An 18,064-nucleotide genomic window follows, 5' to 3' on the forward strand; every position below is an offset into this window, starting at 1 on the left:
ATCTCTGCATGGGGTTGTTGTGGCCAAAGTGCAGCACCCTGCACTTGGAGCTATTGAACCCCATCCCATTGGACTCTGCCCATCTGTCCAGGCGGTCAAGGTCCCACTGCAGAGCCCTTCTGCCCTCCAACCCAGCCACATCTGCCCCCAGCTTGGTGTCATCTGCAAACTTGCTGATGACTTTCTCCCTGTAAGTCTAAGTTTAAAGCACGAATTCCAGAATTGAGGGTAGTCTTGTCTTTACCAGGGAGGAAACCAAGGATAAAAGAGAAATAAAACCAAAAAGAACCCAAAAGAGAAAAAAACAACAACAAAAAAAAAAACCAACAAAAGAGTGATAGTTGTTTGTCTTAGATGTGAATTATTTCTGTCAAACATTATCTCCAAGCACTGAGAAATGCAGTCATGTATATAGAACAATGAAAAGTTCATCTGTGGTATAAATGTAATTACATCAGGAAGGATTTGGGCAAGTTGAATTTGTTGCTTTTGAAGCAGCAACGATTTATAGTGAACGTCGTTCAACTATGCGGTACGGAACAGCAGGCATCTGTCACATGATAAAATGAAACGTTTGTTTACTGAGTCTATTTTGTGCCTGACAGCAGCTATCTACACTGATAACAGCTATCTAGTCCAAAAACCAAGTGTACACCCTTTCAAATAATCACCACAGCATGACGTAGTGCTGTGCTCTTATATAGCGCATGAGACGGGGCGAAGCGATACAGCGAGATAGCACAACGTACAGAGCAGTTTACATTTAAACTATATCTCAGGAAACTAAAGCAAGACAAATATTTATGAAAAGCAGCCCTGCTGTTCCAAAACAGCCCAAACCCACCCCTGACAGTAACAGGCACGTTATGGTTTTAATTCAGAAGGTCACAGGAGAACGTAATTGATTTAACCCCTAATTTGCACCGAATCGCTCAGATGAGAATTAGACTCACATGAATCAGTGCAGATGCTGCAAGGCATTAAAAAAAAGGAAATAAGCTAGAAGCATGATTTATTTTCTCCAATCCACACCCCCCACCCCTCTCCAGGGACTGTACATCTGCAATTGAAGTAAAATGCTTTGTTTGGAAGAAGTTCAAAATGAAACAAAATCCTTAACAGCCCAAATGGCAGAGCTGTGCTTGGCTTTGTGAAGTCTCTGCCCAGCTATTGTAGCACTGTAGCTCACTTGACTGTGGTGTAGATGTTGAATTACATTAGCACCAACATGCACTTGGTTAAAAAGACTATTCTTTCAAAATAGCAGCTGGACATTTAGAAGTCAGAGAGGCCACCTTAAAACAGACTTCACCTAGAAAAAGCAAAGCCCCTGCACGCAGGCAGATTTCCACAGTGCCCCAAGCTGTGCACACCTCCTCCTGCCAAACAGGCCATTCCTGAAACCCACTGGTGCACAGTACACATCCTACCAGCTCCCACAGAACAGGAGCATGTGTTAAAGGCAATGCTCAAGGCATAAATTACATGTGCCTCTACTTGGGCTACAAACAAACTTTTTGGTGCCTATACAGGGAACTTGGTAGCAAGCACTGACCACAAACTTAGAGGATTTGGGATTTATTTGGTTGTTTTTTAAAGTTTGTTTTAAAGACAACCCAGGCAACCAGCAAGAGAACAAGGGAACACAGTCTCAAGCTGTGCCAGGGGAGGTACAGGCTGGATGTTAGGAGGAAGTTCTTCACACAGAGGGAGATTTGCCATTGGAATGGGCTGCCCAGGGAGGTGGTGGAGTCACCATCCCTGGAGGTGTTGAAGAAAAGACTGGATGAGACACTTAGTGCCATGGTCTAGTGGACTGGATAAGACTGGGTGCTAGGTTGGACTGGATGATCTTGGAGGTCTCTTCCAACCTGGTTGATTCTATGAACAGGCATACAAAATTGAACCTGCCCAAGCAAAGATACTCAGTTTAAAATAATTTTAAATATATATATATAAAAGGCTCAGCAGGGATCTGGGCAACCTGATCTAGTTGAACATGTCCCTGTTTAGTGCAGCAGGGGTTAGAATAGATGGTTTTCAGAGGTCACTTCCAACCCATTCTATGATGCTACAGTTGCCTTTTTTCAGCTGAAGAACTGTTTAGAATTTGTAACAAGAACATTAACATGAGGAAAATGAGGCCCTTCTGCTGCTGAAGTGCAGATCAGAGAACTTAGTACTCAATTAGGTCAGCCACTGATGTGTAAGTCGTACAGTAGGTCATGTTATACAACCTGCACAAAAAAAAAAAGGCATTTCTAAACTTCACAAGCACTTCCTGGGTTTTGGTACTGACTGAAAGCCATGAAGCCCTTGCTCGTTGAATTGCAAAGGTTCAGGAGAAAGAGCTAATACTTCCCTCTCAGCAGATTAATTCCCTTGTAAACATCTATTTCCATGCAGTACATCTACCAGTTTTCCCCTCCTGCCTTCATGTGGTCCTTATTCTGTACAGATTTCATAGAATCATAGAATCAACCAGGTTGGAAGAGACCTCCAAGATCATCCAGTCCAACCTAGCACCCAGCCCTATCCAGTCAACTAGACCATGGCACTAAGTGCCTCATCCAGTCTTTTCTTGAAGACCCCCAGGGACGGTGCCTCCACCACCTCCCTGGGCAGCCCATTCCAATGCCAATCACTCTCTCTGGGAAGAACTTCTTCCTAATATCCAGCCTATACCTACCCTGGCACAACTTGAGACTGTGTCCCCTTGTTCTGTTGCTGGTTGCCTGGGAGAAGAGGCCACCCCCCACCTGGCTACAATGCCCCTTCAGGTAGTTGTAGACAGTAATAAGGTCACCCCTGAGCCTCCTCTTCTCCAGGCTAAACAGGCCCAGCTCCCTCAACCTCTCCTCATAGGATTTGTGCTCCAGGCCTCTCACCAGCTTTGTTGCCCTTCTCTGGACATGTTCCAGCACCTCAACATCTTTCTTGAATTGCCACATTAGAGACAAATACATCTGCATTTTCTCCTCACTTCCTACAAGGACTCATTCAATGAAGCAGATAGCGATTGGTTCACTCAGGCTGTCTGCAGCTGCCCCCCTCAGCACCACCCCAAGCATGCACTAAAGCCCTTCTTTCAAGGCTGCCTGTTCTGCTCGACGAGCAAGATGGAAACGTTCCCAGAGGGAGCATAAGTGCACATCCTGGATAACCATGCGCAACTGAGCTTATCCGCACAGCAAAGGGAAGACCAAGACATGCCCACCCTGCCTCTGCTGTGTCCCAGCTGGATGGAGTCCAGATCTCCTGAGGAAACCTCGTCACCCTACTGGCAATGGGCTGGACTAGTCTTAAGCAGAGCTGACTGGCATCAGTCGAGTTGCATGGCATCCAAATGCACACTGGCTTGCACCCTGCCAACCTGTGGCACAGCATTTCTGACAGACCTGAGGAAGGAATGCACAGAGTTGTTCTTAGCTGCTCAGTAACAGAAACTAATGTTTTGAGGGAGCTGCTGCAATTTGGTACAGCAGCTTTCAGACCAGTCTCTTAAAGCTAACTAGGATAAGCTCTGGAAATTAGAAGTGAAGATCAGAATGTAGTCTGGCTCCACTCCATTCAGACCACATAAGGACTGCCCTTACAGTCTGTGTAAGGACTGCCCTTAGTGCTGTGTTTCTGCAGTTTCACATAGGTGTAGCTGTGTCCTGGGACCACACTACCCTTCCTAGCAACTCGAGACTGTGCGATCATTATTCCTCTTAAATGTGCTGCTAGTACCAAGCAGCAGTCTTTGTGCACTGAAATTTGTTTATTTGCCCAACCACTAAATTTGGTGCAGTGCCATTCCCAGAATATGCCTGCACACATGGAGGCAGTGACAAGCAAAAAGAACATTTATTTCTAGATCACAGAATCAGTAAAGAGTTTGAAGGGACCACAAGGATCACCTAATTCCAAACCCCCTGGCATGGGCAGGGACACCCTAACCTACATGAGGCTGCCCACAGCCTCAGCCAGCCTGGCCTTAAACACCTCCCTGGGAAACCCATTCCAGCCTCTCACCACTCTCATGCTCAACAACTTCCTCCTCACATCCAGGATGAATCTCCCCAACTACAGCTTTGCTCCATTCCCCCATATCCTGTCACTACCTGAGAGCCTAAAAAGTCCCTCCCCAGCTTTTTTGTAGGCCTCCTTCAGATCCCGGAAGGCCACCTGGGAGCCTCCTCTTCTCCAGACTGAACAGCCCCAACTCTTTCAGTCTGTCCTCATAGCAGAGCTGCCACAGCCCTCTGAGCATCCTCGTGGCCTTTCTCTGGACATGATCCAGCATCTCCACATCCCTCTTGGAATAGGGGCTCCAGAACCGGCTGTAGTACTCCAGGTGGGGTCTCACCAGAGCACAGTAGAGGGGGAGAATCACCTCCCTTGCCCTGCTGGCCACACTTCTGATGCAGCCCAGGATCTGGTTGGCTTTCTGAGCTGCAAGTGCACACTGCTGGCACCAGCACACCCAAGTCCTTCTCCTCAGGGCTGCTCTCCAGCCAGTCACTGCCCAGCCTGGATTCCTGCTTGGCATTGCCTTGACCCAGATGCAGGATCTTGCACTTGGTCTTGTTGAATATCATGAGGTTGGCTTGTGCCCACCTCTCCAGCCTGTCCAGGTCTGGATGGATCCCTTCCCTCCAGCATATCTGCTGCACCACACAGCTGGGTGTCATCAGCAAACTTGTTGAGGCTGCACTCAATGCCTCTGTCCATGTCACCAACAATGATGTTGAACAAGACTGATCCCTGAGGGACTCCACTTGTCACTGGCCTCCACCTGGACATGGACCCACTGACAGACGACAAAGTCCACTGACACTCTGCCATCTTCTCTGCATTTATGCTGTATTCTAGTTTACTCTTAGAGTGCACACACCCCAGCACTACCTGACCCATTTGCTAAACACTGATCAACAACATTTCCTACTGCACCTGCAGACTGGTCCCAAAGACAGAGAGGTGCCACTCTGAGGCACTGTCAATCCAGAGGGAGTAATGAGAGCTTCCCTCTTTCCAAATTAGCTTCTCTCACAGACCCCTCTCCCTTTCTGCTACCTTTCTCTGATTGGAAAGCTAATTACTTTCCCTAGGTAGTTTAAATGCTAAAAATCACATATTTACCACTCTGAAACAAAACCCCAAGCAAACAGAAACCTACATGACACTACTGATCTGATTGTCAGCTACACATCAGCAGCTTGTATCTGAAAGCCAACATGAAACCATAGCCTCACCCTGACTGGGCCTTACTGTTCTGCTGCCCTGCTGCATGCAAAAACCAACACTGGTCTCTGCCAGCGAACTCCAGCCCCACAGCCCCCTCCTGTTGACCTCACCTGCATCAGCAACACTGACATCCTGCCAAAATTCACTATCACTACTGTTTAAGGCACAGGTCATCCAATTAACACATCAAGATTCCCTCATCAGCTCCAAATACATATAAATACTCTCTTCCATATCATCCACAGCAAACCTGCACTTCAAGAGCCAAAAGTAGCTTCCACTTTATACATCCTAGGGTAGTTACAAGCCTTCAGTGCTGTCTCTGCTGAGAACATATTTGGAGCACACATCCATTTAAACTTGTTAGCATATCCTGGCTCACACCCTATCAAATGTTAGTTACTTTAATGTCTGCAAAGCTGGAGAGAGTCCAGCAGAGGGCTACAAGGATGATGAGGGACCTGGGACTTTTAGTCTGGAGAAGAGAAGACTGAGAGGGCATTTAATCAATGTTTATAAACATCTGAGGGCTGGGCAGGAGTGGGGGACAGGCTGTGCTCATTTGTTCCCTGTCATAGGACAAGGAGCAAAGGGTGTAAGTTGCAGCACAAGAGGTTCCACCTCAACACAAGGGGGAACTTGGTCCCAGAACACAGGAACAGAGAGGCTGTGGAGTCGCCTTCCCTGGAGACTTTCAAGGCCTATCTGGATGTGTTCCTCTGTGATCTGTGCTAGATTGTGTGGTCCTGCTCTGGCAGGGGGGGTTGGCTTCAATGATCTCCTTGGGTCCCTTCCAAGCCCTAATATCCTGTGATACATTTGAAAATGGCAAGCAGGTTAGGCAGTTTTATAAGAACCACTTCTTGTCTATGTGTTTTACAGTGGCAAATGTTTAGTGAATTTATATATCTACAGAATCCTTTAGTATTTAATTATTTTCCACTTCCCATAAATAGGAATATTTTAATGGCAATCCTAATGCAGACCAAATATTCTTTGATACTAACATCTGGAACATATTCAATGCAATTTCAACATTCTAGTTTCCTATATCATCCACACTACTAATGACTAACATATGTTCTGCTGTAAAAAAGTAGCAGAAATGGGAGTAAGACACCAAAGGTGGTAATACAATGACTTGAGATCAACCCATAGCTTATTCAAATAGTAAAGACTATTATACTTTCTGTTGTTGTATTTCCATGGAGATCTCTCTAGTGTTGTCAGCTGAAAAGTCTGACTAGCTCCTGCAAATTGTGTGAATCTATGCTGGTGGGTTCACAGCATGTTAGTACGGCTCCCAACCGCCACGCCAAAGGATTCAAGATACACCAGTGGGATATAACACTCCTTAGGAGGGCAGATCTGTTCCAACTGATTTGTGAATGAGCAAATGACACAAGTGTAGCCATTATACATAAACACAAAACATTTAAAATCCAGACTTGAGAAACACCAGAGATCTCTGAGCTGTCAGGTACAGAGTAATATAAATTACTGCAGATCCTACAAGGATTCACAGTATCACAGTATCACCAAGGTTGGAAGAGACCTCATAGATCATCAAGTCCAACCCTTTACCACAGAGCTCAAGGCTAGACCATGGCACCAAGTGCCACGTCCAATCCTGCCTTGAACAGCTCCAGGGACGGTGACTCCACCACCTCCCCGGGCAGCCCATTCCAGTGTCCAATGACTCTCTCAGTGAAGAACTTTCTCCTCACCTCCAGCCTAAATCTCCCCTGGTGCAGCCTGAGGCTGTGTCCTCTCGTTCTGGTGCTGGCCACCTGAGAGAAGACAGCAACCTCCTCCTGGCCACAACCTCCCCTCAGGTAGTTGTAGACAGCAATAAGGTCACCCCTGAGCCTCCTCTTCTCCAGGCTAACCAATCCCAGCTCCCTCAGCCTCTCCTCGTAGGGCTGTGCTCAAGGCCTCTCACCAGCCTCGTCGCCCTTCTCTGATACGCTCAAGCATCTCAATGTCCCTCCTAAACTGGGGGGCCCAGAACTGAACACAGGACTCAAGGTGTGGTCTAACCAGTGCAGAGTACAGGGGCAGAATGACCTCCTTGCTCCTGCTGACCACACCATTCCTGATGCAGGCCAGATACTTGATACACCAAAAGAGCAAGTCTTAGAGGAGACCAATTATCCAAGAAGAGGTTTCAGTATGCCCAAGTGATAGACCTGAAACAAAGTTCTTTGGGAGAAAGTTAATTTAAGGGTATTATTTTAAAATGTCAGGTGATGACCATGATGACTGGAACAGAAAGGAAGAAAAGAGACAGGATCCTCAAATCTGCTTTAAAATGACAACAGCATTCTGCAAAATCAAAAAGTGTGAGCTTTTTTGTCTTGAACTGATAAGCTTATGATTCACTGCAAAGCCATTGAGCAGACCTAGTAGTAACTCCCTCCTATAAGCTTCACCACTCATTTCTAAAGATATAGCTGCAAGGGTGAAAAGCCACTGTTCCACTGGGAGTAACTGATACCACCTGCACAACTCTCTTCTTATAAAGAGTTTCTCATTAAGGTAAACTTTAATACCAAAAAGTTATACTGAACAATTGAAACAAATAAGAACCTATACAGTGAAGTGATAGAGTCAGTCAGGGTTGGAAGTGACCACAAGGATCATCTAGTTCCAAGCCCCCTACCAAGGGCAGGGACACCCTACCCTACATCAGGCTGCCCAAAGCCTCATCCAACCTGGCCTTAAACTCCTCCAGCCATGGGGCCTCAACCACCTCCCTGGGCAACCCATTCCAGCCTCTCACCACTCTCATGCTCAACAACTTCCTCCTCACATCCAGGATGAATCTCCCCACCTCCAGCTTTGCTCCATTCCCCCATGTCCTGTCACTACCTTGACAGCCCAAAAAGTCCCTCCCCAGCTTTTTTGTAGGCCTCCTTTAGACCCTGGAAGGCCACAAGAAGGTCACCTGGAAGCCTCCTCTTCTGCAGACTGAACAGCCCCAACTCTTTCAGTCTGTCTTCATAGCAGAGCTGCTACAGCCCTCTGAGCATCCTCGTGGCCCTTCTCTGTTTGTCACCAAAAGAGAAAACATGAGACCAGGAAAAATCTAAGGCTCTGTAACAACAATTAGATTCCTTCTTGCACACCCTTCAAAGAAGATCCTCCAGGAAGCCTAAATCCTGGTAATTGAAATGATGCAGAGGATAGTGAGGTCTCTTCCAACCTTGGTGATACTGTGATACTGTGATACTGTGATAATGGACAACCTCCACCATTAACACAGGCAGCAGCTTTTACTGCATTCTTATAGCATGTTCCAGTCCTAACTTAGCTACTTGAAAAATTGCTGCTATCTATTCGGTCTTGCAAGCATTTCCTCACGTAACTATGGACTGAGTTGAAAAGCAGCAGGTAGCTCCCTTCAGCAAAACTATTTACATAAACCCTGATTTCCCAAAGAAAAAAAATATTATAAAACTCCTTAAAAGCTCACATTTTCCAGATTTGCTGAATAACCCTGAGTTTGTTCAATCACTACATCAGTATCAATGAATTTAGAGCAGATTTTACTTTAGCAGAAGGAACAGCAGGCCCACTGGGAACTCTGAAGTTGGACTGAAATGGAGTAAGCATTCATGAAAGCTCTTGAATTCATTTTAGGGTTTCAGCAGAAATTGATGGAAGGAGCAAAAACAGCCAGGAGAAAACAATATGCACTGAAAAATCCAGTGGAGGCATATGGGGGAGAGAGGGGGGAAAAAAGACAGGAGCATTGTATTGAAAACACAAACACAGCATAGCTGTTGTACACAGGTCTGGGTAGCTTTCCCTTCATATCCTCAGGTTTCAGTGAGCCCATTTACTGCCACACCTAGCACAGGCTTTTTGTCAGCAAGAAAACATTACCCATCAAGTAAAACTCAACTTCCATAGCAATGTACTACAACTTAGAAATGATTTATTATACCTAAGCTGCCCATTTACAGGATAAAAATGAGACTGCAAAGTCAAATTCATTCACGAGGGGTAATGGGTTTAAACTGACAGAGAGGAGATGGAAACTAGATGTCAGGAAGAAGTTCTTTCAGTGAGGGTGGTGAGACACTGGAACAGGCTGCCCAGGGAGGTTGTGGATGCTCCCTCCCTGGAGGTTGCTCGAGGGCAGGTTGGATGAGGCCTTGCATGACCTGTTCTAGTGGGAGGTGTCCCTGCCTATGTTCAGAGGTTGGAACTAGATGATCTTTGAGGTCCCTTCCAACCTAAACCATTCTGTGATTATACAGCAAAACTTATTTCAATGCCTGAGCAAGCAAGGTAACACTAGGCAGCATCAATCAGCCAGTAGCTTGTTCAACAAAAGCAGCTCTGGCTGTCTTATATACCTATTAAGCTAATCAAACAAAGAGCAATGAGTTATAGAAACCTGTTTGGTTTAACATGCACTAAGCACAATTATGTGACATTGCCACACACGAGTATGATTTTAGCAAATATGTAGCTGTGCCTAAAAACCAAAGAAGTCTTTCAAAGCAGATGGACACAGAGCTACATTTTATGTAACCTCTGATGTACTTCATTTTGACCAGAAGTACTGACAGTGCCCTAACCTTATCCTGAGGTTTACAGCAGAAGACTGCTACAGGAACTCTCCTCTAGTACTCTTCCATGCCTAAACATGCACACTCATCCACACATGCTCACACTCTATCCTTTCTCCCAAGTGAGCATTTGGGAAGCACTCCAGTAAGGTAAGATCATCTTTAAAACATGTATAAACATAACAGCATGAATGTGTTGACCTTCATTTAAAAACAAACTCAGAAAGCACAATTTCTGTTTTCCATGTCAAGGAGCTGAAAACAAATTAGTCCACTGAAGGTGCAGTCAGAGCTGCTGAGGGTTTTTTTCTCAAGCAGGAGCCATTTTTTCCCAGCAATTGGTCTAAAATGCAAGTAAATCATTGCACCTTAACGACCTTAATGGATGAAACAAACATATCCTTCAGTTTCCATCACTGTCAATGGATTGTCTTCAGCACCATGACTGCACGAAGAGGAAGAAGTGAACAAACTATTTCTAACAACACTCAAACATTTTGTTGTGAAAGTCTCTTTTCCCCAGAGATAGCCTACAAATTGTCTCAAATGTATCCCTCTTTACTGTAGAAAGGATAGGAAGTTGCATGGAAACAATGAATGGAAGTGCACTTTTTATCAGACAAGGCCAGGAAGCATTCTGCTTGGTTTACATGAAAGCTCTGTATTGGAGCCAAGAAGGAAAAAAGCCTATAAAAATTAAATGCCTGTTCAGAGTAAAAATAACTAAAACAAGTTTCAAACCCATTGTATTTTTAATAAATCAGTATGGAAAGCTTAAAATGAGTAAATTAAAGATGACAGAGAAGGAAATTCCAGACTTCACAAAATCAGTTTCAGGAGGAAGAGTGAAGAGAATCATACTGTCACAATCAGCCACACAGGAATTCATGCATCACCAAAAAGCAGGCGCAAAACAGCACAAGGAAACATAAGCAGAGGCTAATGAGGTCTGGTCTATCTCACAAAACAAGTCTTCTGAGCAAAATATTACCTACTTAATCTGGAAATTTGTGCTAGTTTGAAGCTAGCTAGAATATTTTGGAGAGAAGGATTATAGGCTGTGAAAAGGAAACAATGTTGAGGTCTACTTCACTCATAGGCTTGCTGAAACATAAAAAAAACAAGAACACAAATACAGATAAGAGAGTTGCTCTCTGTCTTTGGCTGCCTCCCTTCTGTCTCTCTAACCTGCTGTCTGTGAGAGTAATCATTCTGCCTCCTAACCCCCCTGGCCAATTCTCCAAACTCACCTTGAACGTAAGGCAAAGTCTGGGATAAGGTAGAGGGGTAGAAAGGAGGTGGAATTGTGGTTGGGAGCCCCTCCTGGGGACTCTGGTTTCTGGGAGGGCTGTTGTGTTTCTGTATTACCTTTTCAACTTGTGTATTTCTGTCTCTAGCTGTATAGATTGTAAATACCTGCTTGTATATCATGCTAAGCTGTATATATACAGCTCCACTCTTTAATTTCCAGCCACTGAGTCTAGTCTGGGTGATTTTCTTAAGTGCGTGTGTGTGGGACAGGTAATACCCAAACCATCACAAAATTGAATCACAGAATGGTTTGGGCTGGAAGGGACCTTTAGAGGTCATCTAGTCCACCCTCACTGCATGCTTATGGATACTCTTTGAAAGTACTGATACAAGCTCTGAAGCTTTTAAAATCAAGAAAGAAAGAAGTGTTGGTATCCCATCTCTTTTTTGGTTTGGGGGTGAGGGCAGTTTTGTTTGGTTTTGGTTGCTGTTGGTTTTTTTTTCCCCTCTTGAAGTTCAATTCCAAGTAATTTAAAAGCAAGAAAGTTATATGGCAGCTCTTCAAAAACACAGGTAGCTGTCACATGCTTGATGATGACTTCCATTTGAAGCTATATACACAGCCACCTTTTGCCCAAAAATACGTATTGATATATTGATTGTCCAAGGGGCAACATCATGCAGTGAAGAGTTTATATCCAGACTCTTCTCTGATGGTCAATAAGATCAAGAGAGATTAAAGGTGCCTTGTGCTAACTGACTCAGGATGCACACCAACCACAGAGCTTATGACTGCTCTTCCAGTTTAGAAAGTGATGTAATTGCTGTGACTGAAACTACTAAGAACTCAAGCAACTCTAAATTATGATGGTGTTACAGACTCTACAAAACATTATCAAGCTGGTGAGGGGCCTGGAGCACAAATCCTATGAGGAGAGGTTGAGGGAGCTGGGCCTATTTAGCCTGGAGAAGAGGAGGCTCGGGGGTGACCTTATTACTGTCTACAACTACCTGAAGGGGCATTGTAGCCAGGTGGGGGGGTGGCCTCTTCTCCCAGGTAACCAGCAATAGAACAAGGGGACACAGTCTCAAGTTGTGCCAGGGTAGGTATGGGCTGGATATTAGGAAGAAGTTCTCCACAGAGAGAGTGATTGGCATTGGAATGGGCTGCCCAGGGAGGTGGTGGAGGCACCGTCCCTGGGGGTCTTCAAGAAAAGACTGGATGAGGCACTTAGTGCCATGGTCTGGTTGATTGGATAGGGCTGGGTGCTAGGTTGGACTGGATGATCTTGGAGGTCTCTTCCAACCTGGTTGATTCTATGATTCTATTTTCCTTTAATTCATACCATTAACATAATCTTTTATACGTCATCCAAGTTCCAAAATAAAAGAATAGCCAAAAATTTCCTTTTGATTTATGTTTTTTTTTTTTTTTGGGGGGGCAAATTACTTTTCTTCACATACAGACACACTGAACTTAAAGGGACACTTGGCTTAGTGTCACCACTGAAAAGCAGATGGAGAGGGTTTTATCACTGGGGGTTTTCTTCTCCTTTGGTTTCAACTGTCTGAAGCCCTTCAGTGCAGATTTACAGGTGCTTCACTCTGGCATGAAACTTTATATGTCCTCCTCTCCCTAATCTCAGCTAGCATGTCAGAAACATTATTTCATACTAAAAAAGGGAACATCTGCTCAGTGCTGAATTTCAGGAAGATCTGATAAAGATGCCGCCGGCCACAGAGTTGGAACAAGAGCAGCAGCTTTGAAACATGAGATCTGAATGCTGCCAGCCAGCGACATGCTGGGGCTGCCTTTCCCACCTTTACAAACAGACTGAAAATGCTCATCAGCAGACAGGCTTCTTAATAAAATGAAGACTACTACTCAGACTTCCAGCTGCAGCAGTGGCAACCTTGTTTCAGTCCCATCAAATGCAGTGGACTTCAGAAGCAGCAAAAGCCAAAGAGAAGGAAACAGTCCTGGGAGAAGAGGGCTCCATAACTGCAAGAGCAGCAGCCCTTTCCTAATTAAAAACAACAAGATTACAAGTTCAATTGAAGGCTGAATTCCTGTAACTGACCCTTTAAGGATGAGTTCACTATCACTAAATGTCTCCCTGCACAAACCTTGAAAACTGATCCGTGTCAAGTGCTTAAGAAAAATAAATCTTTCCTCCTCAAATCACTTAGAAGCTTCAGTATTGCCTTGAAAAAATGTTTAAGAGAGAAAATATGGCAGAATCTGCTATACTCTTCCCCAGTCCCCACTCAGTTAACCAACTCTGCTCAGCTACTGTTGTTGCATCAGCAAGGAATCAGTTCTAGAACACTCCCTACTACAGGTTTTCTTTTCAGGCTTGTGACTTCTGTTATATGGTTTGGTTATAAATAGGAAGGGTGTGTGTCCAAAATTCTTCAAGGCTCTGTACCTGGAGCACAGAGGAAAACATTAGGTTGTCCCCATTGCTGAATAACAGTAATTGAGTCCTTGCTCTGTCCTGAACTCTAGAATGGTATCTCCTTGGACAGAGGAACCATGTCCACACCACCGTATTTGAAACCCATGAAACTAAATGCTGGCCAGTGTTTTTCCAGGTTCATCAAGGTACCTCAGACAAGCTGGCTGGAACAGGCTAGTGCTGGAGAGAATCCAAGCCCCAGCCACTGAGGGCTATAAACATAACAGGGCAGTGGTCCTAGAACTGTAGAGTTTTCTAAAACTCACATGCTAGGATTTGTGAAATGCTGTTTAAAATACTTATTACTCAAGAGTTGGTTCCCTGCAATGTGACAAAACCAGCTACAAAATGAAACTCCCCCTCCAAAGCTATTTGGCCTGATGTTGACAGAAGGCTCTGTGGAAGTGAAAACAATCACACTTCAGTCACATAAATGCAGTTGTTGCACTTTTGAAGAGCATACAGAAAAAAATGCCTTTTAAGATAAGAGCTCTTCCTGAAGCAATTTCATTTACTTTCCTCAGCATTACTGAAGTCACCATGTACAATGGCAGGACATTGCAGTCATGACAAAAGGTCTCTTAAAATTGCTTCCCTGACTAGCATTCCCAAAAGTTCACTATTAATATACCAGATGGAAAGCATGACTGGGGCTGTCCCTTTTCAAGTGGGAGCCAAACCATATCTTCACTATCCTCATCTTCACTTTCTGTGTTAAACTTCTGGATCATCTTTGATATAGCAGTATCAGATCTCATGTGGGATAAGTTTGAATTCTGAATGGTTGCAATAGTTTATTGAATGGATACACTGTAGCCTCAATTCACTTACATATTTGGGACCTCATGGCACAGTCTTTCAGTTACTTACTCTTGCTGAATCAATCTAATGCTTTTTTATCCAGATAGCATAATTTTTCCAAGAGGCTGGAGAAGCTGTCAAAAGCTTTCACCAGCTCAGCTCTCTGTCCGGGTTGGATATACACCTCTAGCTTTCAGGGGAGAGGTAAACTGGGGGGGCAAGGGGAACATGCTATTAAGAAAAAACAAACAAACTCACAGGTTGAAAATGAGGACCAGGAGGTTTCACTTCCTGTTTTAATTGAACAGGTTATGAGTAACTCAACACTGGTACTCAGCACTGGTCAGGTCACACCTTGAGTGCTGTGTCCAGTTCTAGGCTCCTCAATTCAAGAGAGATGTTGAGATACTGGAACATGTCCAGAGAAGGGCGACAAAGCTGGTGAGGGGCCTGGAGCACAAACCCTGTGAGGAGAGGCTGAGGGAGCTGGGGGTGTTTAGCCTGGAGAAGAGGAGGCTCAGGGGTGACCTCATTGCTGTCTACAACTACCTGAAGGGAGGCTGTAGCCAGGTAAGGGTTGGTCTCTTCTCCCAGGCAACCAGCAACAGAAGAAGGGGACACAGTCTCAAGCTGTGCTGGGGGAGGTCTAGGCTAGATGTTAGGAGGAAGCTACTGGCAGAGAGAGTGATTGGCATTGGAAGGAGCTGCCCAGGGAGGTGGTGGAGTTGCCATCCCTGGAGGTGTTCAAAAGCAGCCTGGCTGAGGCACTTAGTGCCATGGTCTGGTTGACTGGATAGGGCTGGGTGCTAGGTTGGCCTGGATGATCTTGGAGGTCTCTTCCAACCTGGTTGATTCTGTGATTCTAAAGCCTGTTTGATCTACAGATTCTCCTAACTATCCCCAGTTACTACATGCTTACAAGATGCTACAGATTTGAGCACTGTTGCACACTTCTTATTTGGCAGACAATTTCTCTGCACATTTACTGTGTGAGACAGCTGCACTATTTGAAGGCCTAGCTATGACACCACACATACACAGCCTCACCTGTGTAACTAATGAAATCAGTGTGATTTAGTAAAGTATCACAGAGTGTCCAAGGTGAGATTTATAAGCCTAAAAGAAGGGTCACAATTTAAAGTCTTCTGACCACGGCTTGTACACAAATGCTCTGCAGTAGAAGAGCTTGACATGAATTCTTTTAGCATCAGTATGAAATGCTGTTTTGCCCTATGGTCACTGATTTTTTCCCAATATAAATAGGAATGACCACTTATCAGTCAGGACTAAGAAATCTCCAATTATTCCCCCACAAAAAAAAAATAATCAAGAAACAAAGACCAACCCACCACCTGAAAATCATGATCTGCTATATCAAATCCTTTCCTTCAAAAGCAGAAGGATTTTCACTGCAATTGACAGGTTTCATGCCAACTGCTCTTGGATTATTAACTGCAAAAAACAGAAACTGTCTTTTGTTTTTTTCCTCCCAAAACTGCAAGAATTGAACTTTGTCCTCTTAAGAGGGCTGACTCAACAGGATTAGTGGAATGTAAGTGCAGAGGTTAAGTGGCCTAAGAAATCCCCGTTTTGAACCTCCACACAAAAAGGCTGACCAAAAGCAACAGAAACAATACCTGAACATTAACAAGACCACGGGCTCTGCTAAAAATGTGATGTTACATATTAAACTCGGGTGATAAGCCCACACTGAAGTGTGGAAAAGCAACCAGCCAATCCTCTGTCAGTGCACAGGCTATTCCACCACAGCTTGGTGTTGTCATCATCACAGTGAAGTTAACTTTAAGTATCATAGAGTCAAACAGGACCTCCAAGATCATCCAGTCCAACTGATCACCCAGCCCTGTCCATGCAACTAGACCATGGCACCAAGTGCCTCGTCCAGGCTTTTAAGTAATATGACCTAAACCAGAACTGCCAGGTTGAACTGTAAGCATAGACAAATCTTTTTCAGAATACTTTCAGGAGTTGAAGATCTGAGACTTTTGCCAGGCTTGGACTCAGCAAAACAGGTAGAGATTTCTTAAATATGAGGCCATCATTTAAAGGGCTGCTTAGCACTTAAGATAAATGGTTTGCACTGACTCCATGGATATATTTTCTCCCTTCACATCATGTTAACATTAATGCCACTAATTTATAGGACAAACGAAATGTGGCAGCTCAAAGTGAGCTTGTCCTGAAGCAAAGAGCTTGGTGGCTTTTAAATGAGACTTCCAGTTAACCCCATCTACCTAATACAGCATGAACTCTTTGAATGCTTCACATAAAAACCACTTCACTGGTACTCTCTTTTTTTCCTTTAAAAAAGAAAGAAAGGAAGAAAGAAAAGTAAGCACATAGTTGTTACAAAGGAGAGAGAATCAGACTAGGGGAGTTATAAAAACAAACTCTGGTTTATTTAGAATTAGATCAGTTCTCCTTCTAATATAATACAATTTATAGGTTCAGTCTTCAGTTGAGAATGTGTGTTACAACTGGTCAGATCATAAACTACTTGAGTAGTACAGTACTTGGAAAGATGAACGAAAACTCACAGCATCCTCACTTACAAAAGGCAAGATCTCCCTGGGGACCCCGAAATACACTCACAAATGCCAGTGACAGAGAGGCTAGGATTCCTTTAAGTTCCCTTTTTAGCAGAGAGATTCTCCTGACTGCTATTAGCTGCTTTCCACGAGGAGTGAAAGAACACACAGAAAACCAGGCAGCTAACTCTCAGCAGCACCCTGTTTTCTACCCAAATTCGAGTTTGAACTTGTGGTCATGGTCATTAGTGGGCATTGAAGCCGACAAAGGGAGGTGCCAAAAGTGAGATAAAGAAGGATGCCTGGCTAAGTTCCCTAGCTTGCTTCCTGACTAGGGAAGTGTCTCACACTCACCCCTAGTCCACCGAGGGGGGTGTGGGGTGTGTGTCTTATCGGGTCTGAATCGAAAATGCCACAACAGTTAAACACACTTAATGAAAGAGAAACTGATGGTGGGAGTATGCAGGCATGCAACATCTGCCCAGATGTCACTGTACAATGTATGCCACATGCCCTGCTTATCTTCTACCCCACTGAACATATTAGTCCAGCCATGAAACACAATATCAGCCATAAATAGAATCATAGAATCAACCAGGTTGGAAGAGACCTCCAAGATCATTCAGTCCAACCTATCCCCCAGCCCTATCCAGTCAACTAGACCATGGCACTAAGTGCCTCAGCCAGTCTGTTCTTGAACACCTCCAGGGACGGTGACTCCACCACCTCCTTGAAACAGATCAGATTCACCAATTCTACAGAAACTGAAATGAGTATCTCAGAATTTTAGGAAGATTATTTTGTATCAGTTGCCAGGAGAAATAGAACATGAAGCTCCATGGCTCCTTCCTTTTCCAGACACTGCACCCTACCAGCTCCCTTCAACAGAGGCTGAAGGGCAGAGACTTCCAGATAAAGCCAGCCAAAGGCATTCACAGGTAGAGAAGAAAACCTTATGCCTACTCCTTCCTGCTCTCCCCCATACATCAGTGATATCTATAAGCTGTACAATACAAATATGACAATAGAAATTATGCTTCATTTCCTCCGATTTTTTTCTTTCACAGCCTTTGCCTTCTACTCTTTCTTGTCACAGCTTCTCACTTCACAGGTAAGCCCTGTATTTACAAGCCTCTGCAATAAAAGTTAAGTCATCACAAATTTATTGGTTGCTATCACCATCTTGCACACCTTG

General features: G+C 44.4%; 1 protein-coding gene across 3 annotated transcripts in view; it reads right to left on the reverse strand.

Annotated features, from left to right (window-relative positions):
* The window catches only part of TGFBR3 (transforming growth factor beta receptor 3), a 146,760-nt gene that overhangs the window by 86,751 nt on the left and 41,945 nt on the right, over nt 1–18,064 (reverse strand). The gene's annotated exons all lie outside the window — the stretch shown is intronic.

The sequence above is a fragment of the Pogoniulus pusillus genome, chromosome 8, assembly GCF_015220805.1.
Source record: "Pogoniulus pusillus isolate bPogPus1 chromosome 8, bPogPus1.pri, whole genome shotgun sequence".
Lineage (NCBI taxonomy): Eukaryota > Metazoa > Chordata > Aves > Piciformes > Lybiidae > Pogoniulus > Pogoniulus pusillus.